The sequence below is a fragment of the Triticum urartu genome, chromosome 7A, assembly GCF_056163025.1.
Source record: "Triticum urartu cultivar PI428250 chromosome 7A, HENAU_Tu73, whole genome shotgun sequence".
In the NCBI taxonomy this organism is placed as follows: domain Eukaryota; kingdom Viridiplantae; phylum Streptophyta; class Magnoliopsida; order Poales; family Poaceae; genus Triticum; species Triticum urartu.
The window spans coordinates 169,886,480-169,910,498 of record NC_141879.1 but is presented as its reverse complement, the minus strand read 5'-3'; positions in this window follow the sequence as shown (position 1 = coordinate 169,910,498).

Sequence of the window (24,019 nt, the reverse complement as noted above, 5' to 3'; positions counted from 1 at the left end):
TTTTAAATATACTCTTACCAAAAAATAACCACTGTACTATGCAATAAAATGTGGCTACAGTGAGAGGGCAATAAGTGGTGTAAAACTACAGTGTGGAACACTGGCGTTGCGTGGAAAAATCCACGGTTAGGGGGAAAACGAGAGATTTCTACGTTGGATACAGTAAATTTAGAATAAATTATAAATTCTAAAATACACTGGCCGTACCCGAGGGCACAGTGCTCTCTCTAGCTGACAGATGGACCCGGGGCCCACTGTCAGCCTCTTCTTCTTCCTCTGGTTCTCTCTTCTTCCTCTCTCCCACGCGCTTTCCTGCGCTTTCTTCACCGGCGATGTCTAGCGCGTAGGGCATCTAGGCCGTACTGCGGTAGTGCGCGGCGTGCTAGCTGCCGGCGTAGCGTGCACTCACCTCGCGGGCCAGCGCGCTGTCGGCACTGCTTGCGGATTCGCCTCCGAACACCGGCGATCGGGCGACGAGCGGCGCTGGTGGACTTCGCCCACCGTACACCGATCTCGAGCTATAAAACGGCTGAGGTGCTTCTCTCTTCTTCCTCACACCTGGCCTTGCTTCTCCTTCTCCTTCTTCCTCCTGCATTTCCGTTTACAGAAGCTCGAGACGAGGCTCTAATGGCGGGGGCGGTGCCGGACTGGTACATGATCCTGGTGTGCGGAGGGCTGGTGGCATTGTTGGGGTTCTCCGTGCTCCTGTGCACGATGATCCTTGATGATCGTCGTGATGCTGCCGCTCGAGTGTTGGCTCTCCGCGGTGGTGGTGATCACGAGGATTAGGTGTGGTGTCGGGTGCTAACTGTTGTCGGTGTGCTGGAGGTAACGTGCACCTGGATGATTACCCACTGATCTCTCCTTCAGAGAATGTGGTGTGCTAGGGAGGTGATCAGTTAGATGTAACACGGTTACGAGGTTTCGCAAGCAGTGTATGTGTTCGAGTGGTTGTGGTTATGAGTCTGCTGTCGTGGTGCTGCGTGAATAAAAATCCATGTCGCGAGGAGATATACGCTGCAGCAACTCAGGGAAAAGAAATCTCAATTCGGGATTTATTGCGAGTGAAAATTAGTTAAATCAATAGCAGTAAAAACCACTCATATTGATTGAAACCAAATAACGTATCCGCCGCACAAACTCAGGATACCACGCATAAGTTACAACACAAAAATAATTGCTGGAACAATAAACGTAGCAGTGACGTCTAGAATGAAAACGGTAACTGGACGGGTCCCGAGAAAACGTCGCTGGCACTGGGACACACTCCTCTTCTATTGGGGGAAGCGGATTGACTAGTCGATGAATACGTCTCTCCTGGTTGGGCCTCAGTGATCTGTCGATGGCGATCTGAGGATTTAAATCAGCGAGGCTCTAGAGATAGCCCATTACTCGCTGGGTCAAACGTTCTTGAGCGATGACATACTGGACAAGGTTGGCCAGTACTGGGTCTCTCTCAATTCGTCCACCGGGAAAGGATGCTACTTCTCCGGGTGTAGCGCGTCTTGGAAAGTAATAATACCCTCGTTCGCTGGCATAAGGTACCGCGAATCGAAGGCGAACAGTTGCTTCATGTGCAGCAGCTTCTATGGCCATTTGCGGAGTCGGCATAGATTTCCCCAGGAAGGAGACTTCCGTTGGGTCTTGGTTTGAGTTTACGGGAGGGATGTGCACTACTGCCCAATATTTCGAGGTGGATGAGGTGATCCTCGATTTGAGCAGCTCGTACTGGGGTGGCTGGGTAGAACCCATGGTACTGCAGGTAAAGTCCCACAATATTTTAACGAAACTCCCCAGGGTTGCATCTGGGGTTCTCAGATAAATGCTAGGGCTCGGCATGGCAAGAAATGGTTGAGAGGGTGGTGTACAAGGTGAGGGGTAATTGGCAAGGTCACGAGGTGGCCTTTTATATAGCAACTGGGCTGGGTTATTTACCGCGGTGAGGGGTACTAGTTTGTCGGTCCTGCTCTCATGGGGTTGGGGTCCAGGCCACAGATACACACATCTCACAAAAGTGACGTGTTACTGTGGGTGCCGTCGGGGTTGGTTTTTGGTAGCTACGCCCGGAATTAAAAATGCAATTGTACATCAACATACTTAGGCACAAGTACTATTTAAAATAGGGCGCACATGCAGACAACATTGTGGCGATACAAGATCACACAATTTACAGGGTGTGGACATACTAAGACTCGGTACTACTCGAGTGACTTAGTCCACCTCGTTTATATCTAAGCGGGTGTGCCTTGTGGTTGTCGAGGCTTCTCCACGGGTTTCACCATCGGAGTTAGCTGCAGGGGTTGAGGAACTGTAGGGTCGGGGTAGCGATGATGACCATCGCGGGGATTGTTGGCCACAATCCCGTCGAAGCGTGTTCCCAAAAGGCGACGAAGCACTTCTGGGGTCATCAAAGCACCTTGGTCGATGGCTGGGGCTGACCTCAAGGTCTCAATCGGTTGTCCGAATAGCACGACTGGGTTGTCGGTGGGCTCATCTTCTCTTCTTGCTGGGGCTCGGCGGATCAGTTCTCCTCGAGCTGCGATCAGATCAAGGGTGATTTGATCGAACAATTCCTCTAGTGCACTTACATAGCGCACCAGATGCAATAATGCAGGATCCGTCTCATGATCTCCATTGGCAACTTGGGGTGGTCTACCATACCCGTCACGGCTGGGGTAGTAGTAGAACGAGCGACAGTTAACTCTGGGCGACAAGTGCCGGAGTTGAACTATAGCTTCTCGAGTAGCTGGATGGCTTGTGGCTCAAAGGAAGTTGTCCTTCCGGTGAACCTGTAGGGGCTTTCTGGCGATAGACCCCTACCATAGATGTGCACAGTGGCCCAAAATTGACGGCTCTCACCGCTCATGGACCCCTGGTACACAACATATTCTGGGGGTTCTTCTAACGCGAAGGCACGGCGGGTGAGGTTTGCTAGCACGGTCACAAAACCTCCAAGGTTGGTTGCTGTGGTCTCATTGTGAACAATGGGTCCAGGCATTATAGCTCGGTTTGGGGTAGAGGCGGTGCTGTGCTGGGTTGAGGCTAGCGTGCCCTTTTTATAGAAAAAGGGGACGAAGTCTTCCTTCGCACGCTTGCGAAAAAGACTATTTAGGGGCCGGTCACTGGCGCGTGATCGACAGGCTAGGCTGATAGGTTGGGCACCGACTGCCAAAAAGGTGTCGGGTCACTGTGTGGCTATCTTACACGAGAAGCTTGGCCGGGGTTTGGTTAAGGTCTGGTGGGTTGGTTAACCTAGGTTTATCGACCTGGCTAAGATAGGATTAGCCAATGGTCAGCCTGGCTCTGATACCAAGTTTGTCAGGACCGGATTTTTGGGACATTAATTTCCCAGAAAATGGCCCTTGTGCTCACCAGCCCCAGGATTACTGTTAGCTGATGAGGCACCAACTTGATACAGAAACTCCAAGCAAAGTACATCATATGTAGTACAAGACCATTCTGGCCTATGAGTACAACAAAATGGTTTCTAACGGTTGATGGCGGAAGCGGTTTGCGGATCACCAGCGTCTATGGGACTCCATTTCCCACAGGAACAGCTGACCAGGATAATTCCTATCTTCGCGAGGCTGCTATCTCCATTTGCGTAGGTTCCGGGGCTGTCATCGCAACGCTCCTCTCCACGCAAGAAATCTGGCCAAGACAATAGCCAGGGACAAGCTAGTGAGTACTTTTGAATGTACTCGCAAACATTGTGAACACGGGTATAATATAATGAATGAATAAACATGCTCTGAAATTTTCTATGATCACAACATCAGTCATAAAAATAAACCATGATGCATGCAAGCAGGTTATTCATGTCAAATATGACTGTGCAATCAGAGAGTAGCAATAGAATGCATCGATCGGGTGTCTGAAGCGACGCCTCGAAAGGATAATAATGTAAAGCATGCCTCAGTAGGGCGTCTGAGCGACACCTCATAAAGGGCTTATATATGAAAGATGTAACAAGCATGCCACAGTCGGGCGTCTGGGCAACACCACATAAAGGGCTTATAAGTAATTGAAATAACAAGCAGGCCATAGTCGGGCGTCTGAGCGACACCACATAAAGGGCTTATAAGTAATTTAAATAACAAACATGCCACAGTCGGGCGTCTGAGCGACACCACATAAAGGGCTTATATAAGAATAATCACATTGAATATCCGGGAGGTAGAACCGCCCCAGGGATACTCAATAATTCAAATAATACAAATGGTTAGTCCACAATAATAATAACCATAATCATCACATGTCATAGGTCATAATCAATGTTCTGGTTTTGTAGTTTTTCCTTCGAAGACCGACACTAGGACCGACACTTGACCCATCCCAGACTATAGTCCTTAACCATGGACACAGATATTCAAATAGGTATAATCTCTGCAGAGGGTGTACTCTTTACCCACGAGTAACGGATTTCTTTAGTCCACCGGGACTAATTCCGTCTACGGTCTTTTGATTGAAAACACACCTGACCGCACACACCAGCCTAACTCACCGGTGTCTGGAATCACCCTTGACACCTGTTAAGCAAAACTATAAGTGGGGAGGCTACAACCTCGACTAGCATGGGATCACAAATTTATACCGCACGCAAACTAGGGGAGCTACCCCTTCGGCTACAACCGAAAACACCCATGCCCCGGACTAGGTGGCATGCCTACCGGATGCCTCTGGTATCTTCCACCATGGCCTCTCTGTATGGTGTGTGCTAGGAAAGGGGTTGACAACTTACTGAATCGTACCCTACCTATGGCAGGGACAAGTGGTAGCATGAAACAAGTATGGGGGTTACCGGAACAAGACTCGATCTATGGCCGACTCAGGAGGTTTAAGTATTCCCTACACGGTTAGCATAACAATTATGTTTCAGCCAACAAACTCAATCACCACTCATAATGCCTCACTATGCCGTACCGGACACAACCATCTCAACAAAGACCGGAGACAAGCTCGTGTCTACCCAAGACAGAGACTTTCCCGGCTTCCTTCCGATAGGCACGAAAAGCATACGAGGGTAATCGCTATCAACATATCAAATTTTCCATAGCACGGGGTCATCAATATGCACTTATGAGTAGGGTCATATCATCACATAAAGTAACGAAAACTCCGAGACAAGGTGGTGTTGTACTGGTTCAAACAACACACGATAATATTATGCCAGGGTTCAAAAATGCTTGCCTTCAAGGTGTGGAGAGGTGAGGTGCCCTCCAAAACTTTTGCAAGTTATAATATCCCCTCCAAATTCCTATTTAAAAGAAATATTCAAATAATGCATACTTTAAAAATAGTACAAAAAGTTGTCCCAATTATTCTTGAAATAAATCTTAAAATAAACTAGGTGAAATTTGAGAGAGGTAGGAAAAAGAATCAACTCATTTGGAGTTTTATTTTAAAAGATATGTCCAGTCAAAGTTTAGTCAAATTTCTGTTTTAAAAATAAAAACAGAAAAAGAAAACGGTTCGAAAGGGAGTACGCTTTCGAGGTAGAGGAGACGTACTATGGGTTTTACGCCTCCACTTACGCCAGCGTGGACCGGCTCGTGGTCACTGACAGTGGGTCCCTTGGGCCCACTGGTCAGGTTTGACCAGTCGCCCCCCGCCTCCTTCCTCCTCTGGCCAAATAGAGGCGAGGCTCCGGCGATCGACGTCGGTGATTGGCGGCTCCTCGCGGGCTCCGGAGGGCAGGGATGGATCCGCCAGCCCAGGGCGGTCCTCCCTGTGGTTGTTGGGTCGGCGGGGGTGGAGGGAGTCGCCGGCGGCGAGCTTCGCGGTGGAGGAGGCTTCGGTGGATTTAGGGGCTCAGGCTACGGTGGTTCCTGGACGTGTTTGAGAGGCTGGGCAGCTCCGCATGATCAAGTGGAGTCAAACGGTGGTGCTGGAAGAGTGGGGGAGGCTCTGCTAGCGATGCACGGCACCGGAGCGTGGCGGCGGCCGCACTGATCGGAGACGAGGAAGAAGACTTCCCCCCGACGATTTGCTGGCTGTGGGGGCTCCATGGGGATGGCCTGAGGCTGCCTGAGTAGCTGGACGAGCTCGGGGGCCCTTCTTATAGGCGATCGAGGTCGGTTCTGCGGCAGCCATGGATAGGATCGACGGCGAATCGCCGTTCTATAGTTGCAGGGCGACGTGGCGGCAACGTGCGCTAGGGGATGAGCTTGCGGATAAGCTTGAGCTGCTCCAGGGGGCAGCTGGCGAGCGAGGGTGGCTCGGGCGGCGCCGTCCGCGGCAGAGGCTGTTGTGGCCGGCCGCTAGCTGTCGTGGCCAACCTGACGGCGGCGCTGTAGGGCTCTAGGGACGACTCTGCGGTGAGGGAGGGGGCGGGCGTGTTGGCTGCGAGTGGGGAGAGGCTAGAGCGGGCCCGGGGAGGCGACAGTGCGACGCGGCGACTCGGTGCGCGCGTGTGCAAAACGTGCGCTCTGGGCGCGCCCAGCGCATGCATGCTGCGTGTTCGGCATAATGCCAGGGCATGGTAGGAGGCTGTGGTGAGGTTGGGGATTAACAGGTCGTGGTTAGTGTCATCTAGGAGCTTAGTGGACATGCTAGTTTGTCCAGAGGTGCAAGGTCACAGTGCAAAGACAAAAATCATGCCAAAACTGTCCATGCCCTCAAGGTGTTTGACAGAATGCCAATGTCATCTAGACAACTCTTGGGGTGGCCAAAAACTCCAGATCAGTGCCTCTCTAGATGTAGGTGATGATGGCAAGGTCATTTGGGCAAAGCCAGAAACTTGCTAATGCAAGTTTTGTAAATCTTCAGTTTTGGACAGAAAGAAAAAGGCCTCATTGCATTTACTTAAAATCCTCCAATGGGTCCACTCTCGTGGACTTAAGGGTTTTGTAGGGTGGGTTATAAGCAGGAGAAAGCTCAAGGGCACTAGAGCAAAATAAAATAGGGTTGCAGTAGAAAAAGCCAAACTGGACCAGAAAGAAGATGAGGTTGATTCACTCAAATTTTTCAAAGAACATCACTGGGTTTTTGCATAAAGTTGAATTATATGCTACCACTAACATCCCATAATTTTGGTGGAAGCTTTAAAGAAATATTTAAATAGGTTGTAGTGAAAAATTGCCAACTGGACCAGTTTTGAAAACTTGGGCTAAAGTTCAAAATATCCAATGAATGAAATATATTTTTGCATAAAAGTGATTTAAAAACATCACATGACATCCCCAAAATTTGGTTGGAATTTTAAATAAATTTATCAAAGGGTTGTAGTGCAAATAGAGCTCCAAAATTTAAGAAAAATCACTTTTAAGGAATAAAGCTCAGAGAAAAATAATTATGCAAATAAATCCACTGATAATAGAAATGTTTTTCTTGAGGGAAAAGGCAAGTCCAATAATACATTTGGAAAGTTTTCACTTGGGGAAAAACTCCATAAAAATCAAAGAAAGGAGTGGTTCTGGAATCAAGGAAAACCCAGAAAATGAAAAATTTAATTTCCTGGCAAAATTTTAATAGACAAATCATGTTTAAATTTTTGGGGTGTCACATGAGGGGTTGCTATAAACATTAGTAGAGTACACATAAATAACATGTATATCAAATATACCTATGTTCACTTTGCCATCCTTCTTATCCGCCAATTACTTGGGGTAGTTCCGCTTCCAATGACCAGTCCCTTTGCGGTAGAAGCACTCAGTTTCAGGCTTAGGTCCAGACTTGGGTTTTTTCACTTGAGCAGCAACTTGTTTGCCATTCTTCTTGAAGTTCCCCTTTCTTCCCTTTGTCCCTTTACTTGAAACTAGTGGTTTTGTTTACCATCAACACTTGATGCTTTTCTTGATTTCTACCTTTCGTCGATTTCAGCATCACGAAGAGCTTGGGAATCGTTTCTGTTATCCCTTGCATATTATAGTTCATCACAAAGTTCTACTAACTTGGTGATGGTGACTAGAGAATTCTGTCAATCACTATTTTATCTGGAAGATTAACTCCCACTTGATTCAAGCGATTGTAGTACCCAGAAAATCTGAGCACATGCTCACTGCTTGAGCTATTCTCCTCCATCTTTTAGCTATATAACTTGTTGGAGACTTCATATCTCTCAACTCGGGTATTTGCTTGAAATATTAACTTCAACTCCTGGAACATCTCATATGGTCCATGATGTTCAAAACGTCTTTGAAGTCCCGATTCTAAGTCGTATAAGCATGGTGCACTAAACTATCAAGTAGTCATCATATTGAGCTAGCCAAACGTTCATAACATCTGCATCTGCTCCTGCAATAGGTTTGTCACCTAGCGGTGCATCAAGGACATAATTCTTCTGTGCAGCAATGAGGATAAACCTCAGATCACGGATCCAATCCGCATCATTGCTACTAACATCTTTCAACTCAGTTTTCTCTAGGAACATATCAAAAATAAAACAGGGGAGCTAAACGCGAGCTATTGATCTACAACATAGATATGCCAATACTACCAGGACTATGTTCATGATAAATTTAAGTTCAATTAATCATATTACTTAAGAACTCCCACTTAGATAGACATCCCTCTAATCCTCTAAGTGATCACGTGATCCATATCAACTAAACCATGTACGATCATCACGTGAGATGGAGTAGTTTCAATGGTGAACATCACTCTGTTGATCATATCTACTCTATGATTCACGCTCGACCTTTCGGTCTCAGTGTTCCGAGGCCATATATGTTATATGCTAGGATCGTCAAGTTTAACCTGAGTATTCCGCGTGTGCAACTATTTTACCCCCGTTGTATTTGAACGTAGAGCCTATCACACCCGATCATCATGTGGTGTCTCAGCACGAAGAACTTTCACAACGGTGCATACTCAGGGAGAACACTTGTACCTTGATAATTAGTGAGAGATCATCTTATAAAGCTACCGTCGAACTAAGAAAAATAAGATGTATAAAAGATAAACATCACATGCAATCAAAATATGTGACATGATATGGCCATCATCATCTTGTGCCTTTGATCTCCATCTCCAAAGCATCGTCATGATTTCCATCGTCACCGGCATGACACCATGATCTCCATCATCTTGATCTATATCAATGTGTCATCACATGCTCGTCTCGCCAACTATTACTCTTGCAACTATTGCTATCGCATATCGATAAAGTAAAGTAATTATTTGGCGCTTGCATCTTATGCAATAAAGAGACAACCATAAGGCGTCTGCCAGTTGCCGATAACTTCAACAAAACATGATCATCTTATACAACAACTTATATCTCATCACGTCTTGACCATATCACATCACAACATGTCCTGCAAAAACAAGTTAGACGTCCTCTACTTTGTTGTTGCAAATTCTACGTGGCTGCTACGGGCTTAGCAAGAACCATTCTTACCTATGCATCAAAACCACAATGATAGTTTGTCAAGTTGGTGCTGTTTTAACCTTCGCAAGGACCGGGCGTAGCCACACTCGGTTCAACTAAAGTTGGAGAAACTGACACCCGCCAGCCACCTGTGTGCAAAGCACGTCGGTAGAACCAGTCTCGCGTAAGTGTACGCGTAATGTCGGTCCGGGCCGCTTCATCCAACAATACCGCCAAAACAAAGTATGACATGCTGGTAAGCAGTATGACTTATATCGCCCACAACTCACTTGTGTTCTACTCGTGCATATTACATCAACGCATAAAACCTGGCTCGAATGCCACTGTTTGGGAACGTAGTAATTTCAAAAAAATTCCTACGCACACAAGATCATGGTGATGCATAGCAACGAGAGGGGAGAGTGTTGTCCACGTACCCTCGTAGACCGAAAGCGGAAGCGTTAGCACAACGCGGTTGATGTAGTCGTACGTCTTCACGATCCGACCGATCAAGTATCAAACACACGGCACCTCCGAGTTCAGCACACATTCAGCCCGATGACGTCCCTCTAACTCCGATCAAACCGAGTGTTGAGGGAGAGTTTCGTCAGCACGACGGCGTGGTGACGATGTTGATGTTCTACCGACGCAGGGCTTCGCCTAAGCACCGCTGCAGTATTATCGAGGTGGACTATGGTGGAGGGGGGCACCGCACATGGCTAAGAGACGATCAACTTGATCAACTTGTGTGTCTAGAGGTGCCCCCTGCCCCTGTATATAAAGGAGCAAGGGGGGGTGCGGCCGGCCAAGGGGAGAGGCGCGCCGGAGGAGTCCTACTCCCACCGGGAGTAGGACTCCCCCCTTTTCCTAGTTGATTTAGGACTTGGGAGGGGGGAAGAAGGAAAGAGGGGGGCCGGCCCCCTTTGCCCTAAACCAATTCGGTTTGGGCCTTGGGGGGCACGCCCCACACTTCCCTTGCTTCCCTCCTTTTCCACTAAGGCCCATTAAGCCCCCGGGGGGTTCCGGTAACCCCCCGGTACTCCCGTAAAATCCCGATTTCACCCGGAACACTTTCGATATCCAAACATAGGCTTCCAATATATCAATCTTCATGTCTCGACCATTTCGAGACTCCTCGTCATGTCCGTGATCACATCCGGGACTCCGAACAACCTTCGGTACATCAAAACATAAAACTCATAATATAACTGTCATCGTAGCGTTAAGCGTGCGGACCCTACGGGTTCGAGAACTATGTAGACAGGACCAAGACACGTCTCCGGTCAATAACCAATAGAGGAACCTAGATGCTCATATTGGCTCCTACATATTCTACGAAGACCTTTATCGGTCAGACTGTATAACAACATACGTTGTTCCCTTTGTCATCGATATGTTACTTGCCCGAGATTCGATCGTTGGTATCTCAATACCTAGTTCAATCTCGTTACCGGCAAGTCTCTTTATTCGTTCCATAATACATCATCCCGCAACTAACTCATTAGTTGCAATGCTTGCAAGGCTTAAGTGATGTGCATTATCGAGAGGGCCCAAAGATACCTCTCCGACAATTGGAGTGACAAATCCTAATCTCAAAATACGCCAACCCAACAAGTACCTTCGGAGACACCTGTAGAGCACCTTTATAATCACCCAGTTATGTTGTGACGTTTGGTAGCACACAAAGTGTTCCTCCGGTAAACGGGAGTTGCATAATCTCATAGTCATAGGAACATGTATAAGTCATGAAGAAAGCAATAGCAACATACTTAAACGATCGTGTGCTAAGCTAACGGAATGCGTCATGTCAATCACATCATTCTCCTAATGATGTGATCCCGTTAATCAAATGACAACTCATGTCTATGGCTAGGAAACTTAACCATCTTTGATTCAACGAGCTAGTCAAGTAGAGGCATACTAGTGACATACTGTTTGTCTATGTATTCACACATGTATTATGTTTCCGCTTAATACAATTCTAGCATGAATAATAAACATTTATCATGATATAAGGAAATAAATAATAACTTTATTATTGCCTCTAGGGCATATTTCCTTCAGGTCTGTCCAACGGCGGCTAGGTTAGGAGCGAACCAGACTGGAGGCTGGAGCGAATGAATTGGGATTTTTCCTGCTGTCGATCGATATGGGAGGCGCTCGTTTGGGCCGCAAGCCTGCTATAGGGCCTGTCTTGCACTTATGTTATTGGCCCATCCAAATTGAAACATTTTTCTTCATTTTTTACATTGCCTGCTCGTGCGTTGGGACGAACAAAACTAGCATGGGCCAACCTGGACGACTCAAACTAGGTGCACACTTTCCAGCCACCTGAGGCGGCCGCACATACCAGCCCCTATGGTGGCGTCGCCCCTTTTTGCGTGTATGATTGGATAGTGAAAAATATTCCAGTGGCGCTTTTGATTTACCCACAGAATGGTTGAATTGCTTGTTTCTATGAACTGAGTTCGTCAATAATGTGAAGGATGCCAGTCTTTTTATCCTATTGTAGATTGCTTAGGTCTCGATATGCCAAAAGTAATCGCATGAAATATACAGTAAAAGCCAGTGTGATGTGTTTGGCTACAACTAGTCTGACTACACGTCCTCATATAACATATCAAGGATGCACCATCTTACCAGATTAACCATTCGACTTACCCATGCAGTGTGGAAAGAAAGAAGTATTGGGACTGCGTATCCAAGCAATTGATGCCATGGACTCCTTCGTACAACCTTGTAAGCGAAAAAGAAGTTGCAGTGTGCCTGTACAAAGAACTAGAGTAAGTTCAGTTACCTGCTTCTCAGAATTTTACTTAGCCACTTATTGCAAAATTGTTCAATTAAGTTGCTTGGCTTAATTTAGTTTGCTACTGATTACATAATGGCACAGCCTGTTAATCATATTGTAGACTGCGCCTATCTATGTGTTTGATACTTACTGTTAAGAATTACCTGTTTGCCTTAACTTAAATATCTACTTGTTTGTTTAACTGCTTTGCTACTGCAACAGCGGGTTACAATGATGTTAATAACTACTTTTCAGCATCCAATTGAAACTCTTTAATTCCTTGTTTGTTTAACTGGTTTGTTGTTATAACTCCCAGTTGAGATGTTTTGCTAACTTCAACTTTTTTGAATCCAATCGGAACTTTAATGGCAAAAAAGGTTAGCCCAAGATCAAAGAGCGAGGTCCCCATGGACGTTTCATCATCCCACAGCAGTGGCACCGGCCCAATCGTGCATTATGAATTGCCAACTGCTGATGCTCTAGAGGCTAAACTAGTGGTAGAAAGAGATTCTGCTTCTGCACTTAGAGATGAAGTTGACATGTTGAGGAAGCAAACAGCACAATAACAAGCAGTACTCAAGACAACCATTAAATATTTGGTGGATATCAAAACGAAGCAAGCTGAGACTGACCAGATTGTTAAGGTCCTGAAGGAAAGAAGGAAATTAAATTCCTACTTGGTAAATCATAGGTGAAATGTTCTTTCCATAGTTGAATAACCTTTGTGTTGTCTGTTCATGTAATCAATCAAACCATTTGTTTTAGAGATCATGTAATAATTGTTTTTTGTTTTTTGGTTTGTAATTTTATTTGAGCACAAGTCTGTATTAATTGATAAGACTCGGAGACATTTCATTTGGATTGCTGTGCCAGACCTACAAATATGCCAATCGGGCTGAATGTGCATTCAACAATAGTAGTAGTATAGATGGACCATAAGTGGCACGCATCAGAAAGGGCCAAGATGCTGGCTAAAAAAAGGATGTTGTTGTAGCCAAAAAAAAGTACAGCGGCCTGGCTTATGTATGTTAGTTGATATTATTGATCCATATACTCTATAAGTGTTTATATGTCTGTTAGCTCTATACATTCTTGGTTGATTGACTCGGTATTTGAATCTTGATGCATCGCTTGTGTACATATCTAAATGGGAGTACACATTATGTTGCGTGTGACATTTGAGTTGGACATGAAGTGTTCCAAATATTCGAATTCACCTTAAACTGGATTCTAGTTTCTGAATTTGAGTATCGGCATTTGTAAACCATATTCATATATGACAGTGGAATACATCTTTGTTGTCCTTTTGAAGATATATAAAAACACATAGAATGATTTATAAAGATTCATATAGGAATACAAAATTGATTCGAATTTAGTTGCCAGGGTAAATGTGGATGCTTATTGTCCCAAAATTCGAAAGAAAAAGCAAAATGTCCACTCCCACGTCGGCTGCTCGAAGCCAAGTGTTTGGGAGATGGAAATTACTGTCTACCCATTACACGGACAATCCATCAGCCCGATTTCCACTGCTCTAAATAGGGGTAGGTTAGTAACTTCAATTAGACGTGACACGACCGCCTCTGAGCCCATTCCGACACTGTGGGCGTCAAACATGGGCGGCAAAACTCATTTGATTCAAGTTCGTCCGGAAGACCTCTGTTTCTCCCTCCATTCCCCATTCATACACGGGGGGCGGCAAAACAAACTCGACTCGGCCGAAATCGATGTAGGCAAATATTTTCAATAGGGGCAGGTTTGTAACTTCACTCAGACGTGACACAACCGCCCTATCTGTCAGCCCCGTTCATACACCGTGTGCGCCAACCATGGGCGCCAACCACCCTCTCCTCGCCCGAAATCGCTCTGGGCAAATATTGGCGAGATGCGAGATTACCGTCCTATCCCCAACTGACGAGACGTCCAAATATTAAACGGGGGCTAAGTTCGTAACTTTCCCATATTTCAGACAGGCCCGTCCCAAAAACATGGTTCCCCGTACCTCTCCCTCCATTTTCCCATTCATACACCGTCCGCGCTAGAACACCCCATCCCCACACCAGCCTCCGTCCGCCACCCCATCCATCGCCGTCGTCCTCCACCACATCCATCGCCACCGTCCTCCACCATGCCGGAGCACCTACCAAGACCGCGTCGTCCACTGCTAGAGATGGACGTTTCTCATCCACGGCGACGGACCAATAGCCTTGCATCGCGTCCTCTCGCTTCATCGGCGCCGTCGTCCTCTTTGTCGGGGCTGCTCACACGACCTTCTCTTCCACCGCAACTGGACTTATCCCCCGATGCACCTGTCTACCGTCGCAGATCTTCTTCAACGCCACCGACAGCCATCACACCCCCGATGCCTACACGGTGCCGCAAGAGAGGTGGTACTTCATATCTCCTCAACTTTTTGATCTCAACCAAAAAATAGATCTTAACTTGGTTACTCTACTTTCTTTTCAGCTCTTAGAATTTAGTTCTTAGTTCGAAGCAAACAATGGATGCTAAATATCATTTCTCTGGTTTGCAGCTTCAAATCTGCCATGGCACAGCCATAATACGGTTTAATTGATCATGCTTAGGGTTTAATTGATCATGTTGGTTCTGTGGTGGTTTCTTTAATAGAAATCAGAGGGGAAACCCTCTTTTTCTAAAAAAATATTCTTAGAGTTTCCCCCTTTTATGATCACTATACGATCAGAATACGTGCTTCGTGTCATAATAACACTGCTCCACCCATCAAGCTAAACAAGCTTAGTTGTTCAAATACGAATCTGATATTATTAAAACAGAGTTGTTTAATTGGTTAGCTAAATGATCCTAAATTAGTTTCAAAAATGCATGTTCGACGCTCAGGTGTGTATCTCTACAGGGTGCCCACGGTGGGACGACCCACCCTGGGATTTTGGGTCGTCCCAGGCCCCGATTCCCCTCTGTTCTGTTGCGCGCTTCCGATCTCTACTCGCCCCCAGCCGCCTGCCTCGCCGGCGACTTGCCGTCCCCAGACGGCATGACTCTGGGAGGAGATGCCGGACTAACAGGAGGCCAGGAGTCGCTCGCCCAACAGCGTCACCGTTGCCCGGGCGCGCCGCCGTGCCTACCTTCCCAGTCCGTTCAGGGCTCAGGCATGCAGCACCCACCAAGCCAACCCGATTTATCCTGAGATACATCCTCAACACTCAGCAGCCACTCCTCATCACCCATTTTCTAATTGATTCATTACTCATTAGGCAGGACTGTCATTAGGGTTTGTTGTGTGCTCAGTGCTACCTACACTTAATGGTTCAGATGTATTTCGGTAATCTTTAGTACCTCTAAAGTTCACAGGGTTTTCAAAATTCCGGCCCTCGGAACAGAAACTAGTCATTTTGGATTGTTGGTCATAGTGACATTGACCCATATTACTACTGCAAGCCAGGTTTGTTGACAATTTTACTTGTCTTTCTTACTCATTCGATATAATATCCAATTATTCACGTCGATTAGTTGCAAACAATAAGTGCTAGACAAACTTCTTCATTCAGATTTTGGACGGTCTCTTACTGTAGTTACAATTCTGCATACCTGTCCTAGTAAGCTCACAAGTAAATGATTGATTCACTACATCTATGCTTGCCTTGTCATATTTGTTGTCAATATTCTTTTAGGGTGGACCACCCTGTTTCTAAATACTGGAACCATAGACATGAGTGAATAGCATTTCTCTATGTGATCTCTTCCATCATGTGTGGGTAACGAACACTGCATTGTATAGAAACAAAGTGTCATTTCCAGCTTTTACATAGGATTCGATCTTTTACATGGAATACAATCTGCCTACTTGCTTTGTGTCGCACTACCAACACTCCACCCTTGAAGCTAAACATTATGCCACTCATAATTGCTTAGTTTATTTGTTCAAATACGAATTTCATATGATTCTAATGTTCCTACTTCAGTTTTGAAATGTGTGTCTGCCTGTTATAGAGACATAAGGGGTTTGTATTTCTGTGTGTGGTCTGGTCAGCACGGTTGGGGAGGTGAACTTTGCATATGCAGGGGTTTATAGGGAGACACTCTCTGAGTTGAATCCGCAATGCATTCCATAGATAATCTGACTACTTTTTATGTTTTCATGAATCTCAGATTCTGAACAGCATCATAAAGATTATGAGCTTGCGCGCATGAAAAGAATAAAGCAGAACAATGCCATGGCTGTCAAACTTGGCATTGAGGGACTGAAATCAAGTCTGGATGCAATGCAATGCAAACGCTCTCCACCTACCGATTCATGCTCAGAATATGATCCTAACAGTGATTCTGAGCTAGAGGGAGACCTAAGTCAATGTAGCTCCCTAGTGGAGGAGTCAGAGGAAGATGCCCTATCTTATTCACCCATCAAGGTACTTGCTCTAACTTTCCAAGGTTACATTGCTCGCACATATCTTGCAACTGATGCTTTGCATTGCTTCTACTTTGTTGAACTGCCATTAGCTTAGTTTACACATCGTGTATGTGAATACGCCCTGCCTATCCATTTCCAGTACATATTCCATCTGTCATCATACCATATTTATCCATTCAAATGTTGTTCTTGTGTATCAGACGTTCAAAAGGAAGAGGGCGATTGCTGATCGTGGAGGAGCACAAGCAAAGTATTTGGAAAAAGTAGTGGCACTTGATAAATCAAATAGCCCATTAGGTGTAGTTGCAATATCACCTGACCCACAAAATACCCCAACTCTAGCAGACTCTAGCCCTACTACACTGGTCATTTCTGATGCCCCAACTCAGCAGACCCCAACTGCAGCAAACAGTATGATTATGCCAGTTGACATAGAACCAGCTGTACGACGCAAAACCCCCATTCCAGCAAAGAGTACACCAAATCCAGTTGTCAAATCCCTTTTCGAACCAGAGAGAGCCCCAATTGCAGCAAATAGGACCCCTGTTCCATTTCTTCCTAGTTTAGAAGATGAAGCTTATGTTGTTGTCAGGAACTTTGTGCGCATATTTCCTTCATGGAAAGATTATACCGCAGACACAGAACAATTTCCAGTCTTCCTCTGCAACTTACGCGTAAGTATTGTACTAATGTTATTCATGGTCATTACTGCATATGTTTCTGCTGACAGAAGACACAAGATTTCATTCTTTTAAATAGGCGAGGAGCAAACTGGATTGTAATGATGAGCAAGGGTTGGTTGCGCTTTTCAATCACTCATTGATGAAGTATCGTTCCTACCTAAGGCAAGCGCACTTCGATGGCAAGCCTCTGAACGAAATTTCTATAAAGTCTCTGGTGCTACATTTATCCGACGGTGACTGGAATAATCTTGTTACACATTGGTCTCGGCTGCAGCGTAAGGTACTGTCTATGATATCACATCACAATTTGAACTACATTTTTGCATTTGCCTTAATGTCTCACTTGTACGAAAACTGTTAGCAGAAGAACATTCGTCTCAAGGGACCACAGAATCTCGCAACTATACTGCACACTGCATTGCTCTTGTGAGTACTTCTTTCCCTATATGACCATACTTACTTTCATAGTTGTTTGATTATGTAGCATCACTGCACATGGGTTAGCCTCGTAATCGTCCATTTGGTGGACATTATAAGATCCGTATGGACTCTTACATAAATTTAGAATCAAACCAATGCTTTTGAAGAGGTTTAGCTCTGCAGTCCTCTTATAAGGACTGAACGTGGTCTATCACTGTACTTACATTAACAGCTACTCCCTCCGTCCCATAATATAAGAACGTTTTGTACAGTACACCATTGTTCAAAACACTCTTGTATTATGGGAAGAGGGATTGGTTCATTTTGTAGCATTCTGCATCTTATTTCCCTCGCCCACCATTTACTAAAAAAGATCAGATCTATATTTAATCTTACCAATAAGTAGAATACACAGACAATACCAGTGCAGAAGTGTAGCCCATTGCTCTTGTCAGTACATTTTGTCCTGTAACGCTTGTACTTCCAGGGATTGGTAGTTTATTATGTAACATCAATCTGCATCTTATCTTCATTATCCTCTATCCCTTCTAGTATTATCATATCTATAATTACTCTCTACAAAATGTAGAGTACAGGCAATGCTTATGAAGAAGATTATGTGCTGAAATTCTTGAGTTATCCTTCCCTTGACATGGAGAAGGGCATTATAAAGCCGGTGTTAACTATTAATGTAAGTCAGTCCTTCTAAAGCCTTTATCCTCAACTGTTGTTTAATTTTCTCATACTCCCTATCGTTTACTGCTGTTTAGTTTGCTGTTTCTACCAAAATGCATGTTTGTAAGAATTGTAAGTTCTAAGTTTTACTTGTAAAACCAAATTCCTTATTCATACCATGCACATTACTTAATACTCCCTATATGTATGCTTGCTTTTGTGGATCTATAATCCAGTGTGTGGTGAAGCAACCCATGTTTGCACCTTGTCATCTCTTGTTTTATCTTACTGATGTGGCTGATGATATGAACAACATGCCATGCACATTATCCAAAATAGACACAATGATTTTCTTTGCCCTTCATCTATGCTTGTTATGTTGACATGGTAATCCAGTAGTGTGGTGAAGCTCCCCGCATTATGAACAATGCCAAATTATGCTATTGATATTTTGAACTTACTCTTTATTTTTTAATTTGAAATTGGATAGAATTGACAGAACAGTTATCATCTTTGTTTATACACGTGCAAAACTTGTCATCTCTCTGATTTGTTTCAGGGTGATATGCCTGATGGCATGCACAAGTCTATTGAAGGCTGTGAGACAAACCCAACATATATTGCAGCAAAGAAGGCAAAACATCTTGAAGATAGCGAGACAACCCCAAAGTCTTGTCTTGATGCAGTGTTCAAGTTACTTGGGACTAATAGTCAGACAAGCTCACAGAATTCGTTGTCTGAATCAGTTCGACTTCTTCGGTTCCAAGTTCTAGTAGAAAGGCATTCTGCAACTCAACTTCGACTTGAAGTCCTATCTCTAAGAAAGATTGCGGAGAACACCAATGAGAACCTCATCGCTAAACAACTACACCTGGAAGCTATGACCGACATGCTAGGCCGGTCTCACAGCCTTGCTCAGCAGCTTGCGCAGCAGTTCCCCCGCAAGGCTAACCTTTCTTGAACTGTCTTGGAAGTGGTCTCGGTTCAGTATTATTTTGTTACGCTGCAATGGTGCCCAGTTTTTGTAATCTGCTTCTTCGTTGTGCTTTATGATCACTGGTGGCGAACTTCGATGCCCAGTGGATGTAATATACCTTAAATCCTTTATTGTATAGTGTAGGTTTATTCTTAGTTACTATGCCGTAATTTCTTTATTGTATAGAGTATGTTTGTTCTTAATTCCTACTAGTTACTGCCATCATTCGCTATCTGAAAAAAAATCAGATGTAGTCGACCGGACCGAAACATTCGACTCTAACGGGCCAGGTTTTTAGCGGGCCACAATTGGGCCGGCCTGTGTCTTTCTTGGGCCCGAATGATTGGGGCCTTCACACATTGCGCCAGGCCCAAACTTACACCGGCCTATATTTTAGTTGGGCCTTTTGTCGACCCAGTGCTTAGTTTGGCCCAGGTAGCGTTGGGCCATTAACCGGTTGAATATTGTACTGGCCTGTTATGGCCGAGATGAAACCACGGGCCTTTAGCAGGACAAAATGCATGTTGGGCCTCAATTTTCACTAGTCGTCGACGGGCCTTCAGCAGGTCGAAATGTAGACCGGGCCGTTTTGGGCCCAGTTAGCTCACGGGCCGTTACCAGGCCAAAACATATCTTGGGCCTTAGTTGGCCCACTGATATCATGGGCCTTTAAGAGGCCGAAAGCTTAGCACAGGCATCAACGGGCCGAATTACGCGACAGGCCTTTAACAGGCCCAAAGTCACATTGGGCTTAACTGTTGCCACCTTTAGCACGGGCCGTTAGTGGGCCCAATGTCCCGTCGGACCATATATGGGGCCCATGGGCAGCACGGGCCATTCCCAGGCCGAAAGTCACACCAGGCTGAAATGGGCCCATGTCTACATCAGGCCTCTAACAGGCAGAAAGTCACTGGGCTGTAGTTGGGCCCAAATATTCGGCGAACAATTAACGGGCCAGATCTGGCTTCGGGCCGCAAATGGGCCCAAATATTGGGCGAACAATTAACGGGCCAGATCTGGCTTCGGGCCGTAAATGGGCCCAAATATTGGGCGAACAATTAACAGGCCAGATCTGGCTTCGGGCCGTAAATGGGCCTTTATTAAGCAGGCTGTTATTGGGCTGGCCCACTAGTACCTGATTAAGTTCTACGGGCCTTTGACTGGGCCAGCCTTTTTAACCTATATGGGCCTTTGTTGGGCCCAGCCACGTGTCGACGTATCATAGGCATGTCTCCTCCAATGGACGGGCGACATCTGGCCCACTGACGAGCTGACAGGTGTTCCCTTCGGCCAATCAGAATTTTACACGTGGAAATTTCCCATTGGTCAGGGCTGTTAACGAGTTATCGGATCCAAAATCCGACCCGATAGCTTAACGGCGTTCCGTTACGGTGGATGCCATGTGTCGGTCACCCTTGACGAAAGCACTTCTATGACACGCGATTTATTGTCATGGAAGTGGACACTTCCATGATGATAATTTTGGTAATGTCATGGAACACTTCTACGACAGCACAGGTATGACTATCTTGATTCTGTCATAAAATCATCATGGATGTACATGCATGACAAAAAACGCAACCTACTATGACAAACATGTATCATCACGGAAGTGTATTTTTGTAGTGATATATATATCCTCTACAGCATTCACTTATTATTATTTCTTCAAGTTGCTTGTTCTGCTAAGTGAATGTGATCGGACCCTTCCCCCTCTATGCTAAACTCAACCCAGTCTATTCATAAATTCTTCGTGTGCATTCTATTTGAAACTCGTTCAAAATCTTCACTGTGTCCTTGTCAGCTGAACAAATTGCGAAAGGAACTTTAAACTTATCTTATCTGAATTTTCGGCCTTTGCCGCTCAAACTGTTACACCTTCCACGATAATACTTATCCTTTTCACCCACGATCGCACATGATCGTCACCTCTCAATACGTGGGTGACACATGTCACGCGAATGAGAAGGGTCAGGGGCATGTTCGTCCTATTTCCTCGGGCGAGCAGTTTTTCACTTCGCCTATAAATACTCCTCTCCCTTCCTCACTTCGTTTTTACTCCGGTCGACCTCACTCCCTTGCTCGAGCTCTCAAACCCTAGTGCCGCCGCTACTTCCATCGTCGCCGGTGAGGAAGAGCTTCACTGCCTCGACCTTGTCATCGCCATACTCACGCCGGACAAGGATTTCTTCACTCCGCCGCCGCTATAGCTGTCTTCCTCAGCCAAGTTAGGGCGTGGAAGATCTGAACCCATGAGCTTCAAATCTACACTTCCCAGTTCGTCGTGTTCTTCGTCCAGGGTAATTAAAAGTTACTTTTACTACCCTTGTTGATTCGGATGTTTTCTTCAAATCCTCAAAAGGTGTTTATTCTTCAAATCCTCACACACTGGACACCTCACATATCATATGTTCTTGATATGTTTCTCTAAGCAACATTTTTCTTCAAGATTCCTCAATTGTGTGGATTTTTAATTTGCACAACTCTGGAACCTAAGTCAAAGAACACTTAGTGAAATTCTTCAAGACTCAACTGGTTAAATTCCTCAAACTTGTTCTTATTGCAAAACCTTCTGAGAACGCATATGATCTCTCCAAATTCCTCGCAACTATACTCTGTTCATAGGTACACATGTCCGTTGCTGAATCACTAGGTTCTCATCAACTTAACTCATTTGCGGCGTTCCTCGAAGAAAAGTTGCATACCTCTTCAGAGAACTCAATCGTTCAAAACCCTCAACTGAAGAAAATGGCAGATGGCAAGAAGCCACAGAAAGGAGGAAAGAGGCCTGAGGTCAAGACTGCGTTTGAAATCCCTGAGGATATCTACAAGGATTATTGCACTCCTAATGAGGCCAAACATTGCAAGGAGGACAAAAATCAGCGCAAGGTGCGCATACAAAGGATAGAGAGGAGATGGGCACGGGAATGGAGGGAGTACATATATGTTACTCCCAAGTATATGAAGAAATTCGCTCTTAATCCTCCATGCCCAAGACCTCCATTGGCACCTGGCCAAGAAGCTGATCCCACCAGCCTCAAACATGGTGAGGACTATCCTGATGAATGGGCCAAGCGCCAGGCCAAGCTAGCCAAAGTAGCTAAGGAAGCAGTGGGGAAATTTAATGAAGACTCTGCTGCTGCTGCCGCCACTGCTAAGGCCTCTGCAATCAAGCCAAAGAAGCCTGCTCATAAGTCAAGTGCTTCAACCCCAATGCCCTCACGGCCAAGTTCCTCAGCTATGCCCTCACGGCCAGATTCTTCAAAGCCCTCACGACCAATTCATCAAGCCACACCAGCTCCTCCAAAGTCCTCGGCTCCTCCGTCAAAATCCTCGGCACATGTGCATCTCGCCATGTGCCTAAGGACAACAAGCATCTCTATTGCCTCAGGAGCTTCTGCTAGTTCTTCAGATGCACCAAATTCATCAATTGGCCCCTCTCCACTTAAGACAAAGGCCACTGCTGGACGAGGCTCTCGACCAAATCCTCACAAGAAGCAGGTCGCCTTTCAAGAACCGTCCGAAGATGATGAAGCTGATGATAAAGAACTCACTGAAATCATTAGAGATAGGCAACACAGGGCCGCTAGAGCCAAAGGCAGCAATGTGCCCTTGATGCTGGATCCGAAGTTGATCCTGGACTTCATTGACTTATGGCACAAGGACCCCAACACACCTCTGCCTGAGCTGAACCTCACTCCTGGTCAAAGTCATGTACTGACTCACTTCATTGATGAAGAAAAATGGAAATTTGAACAGGGAAGGAGGGTGAAGAAAGCGCAATACAAGAAAGAGCGCTTTCTGAAGCAAAATGTTCTGAAGCTTTCACCTGAAGAACTTGTTGCTCTTCAATCTGAGATCAAGAAACTGAGTGATGAATTTGATCGCTACTATGCTGACTAGCTTGGAGCCAAAGTCAGATTTATAAAGATAACTGAACAGTTCACTTCCAATGTTGCAGCCCCATCGCAACCAGAAAATCCTCAGGCTGAAGCATCTGCTCAGCCTAATGAAGAAAATGCCAGAACTGCTGATGATACTCATGCTGCTGAAGAAAACGCTAGTACCAGGGCTGATGACTACATTCCAGCCGTTGAAGAAATTGCCAGGGCAACCACTAGTGTTGCGCCTGAAGAATATGAAGAAGTTAGGGCAACTGCATCAGTTGTGCCTGAAGATCTTGAACCAAATTCCTCTGCTCCTCCTGTGCCTACACCAACTCCGATCCTTCCATCTACATCAGATGTGAAGAAGACCAAGGTTGCAGAGCATGCAGCTGTGAAGAAAAGGAAGGTATCAACTGCATCAGATTCTTCAGCTCCGAAGAAGATGAAGCCGCTGACCAGCTCGTTTGAAAATCCAATTGATGTTGTTCCTATCTCATCCATGCCATCAAAGGACCTTGTACCTTTTGATGAAGAATACGTGATACCAAGCGGATACGATGACGACATTCCTTTTGCTGCTTCTTCAGAGCAGTTGGATGAAGAAATTGAAGCGGATGCAATCCCTTCAACCCTAATAGTCTCATCGCCCATGCCTCAGTTTACTGCTGAAGAGGCCGACGTTGAAGAATTGAATGAAGAAGAGGATGTGGACATTGGATGCACAACTCCAGTGTTGAACGATGACTTTTGGGAAAGTCAGCACCCCAATTCTCTTCTGTTCACACCCCTCCAACAAATTCCTCAGTCCCATGTCACTACTGAAGTACAAATGGGATATGAAGAACCTCGTGCCACTCCGTCTGTACAAGAAGAGATTCCAACCACTAGTG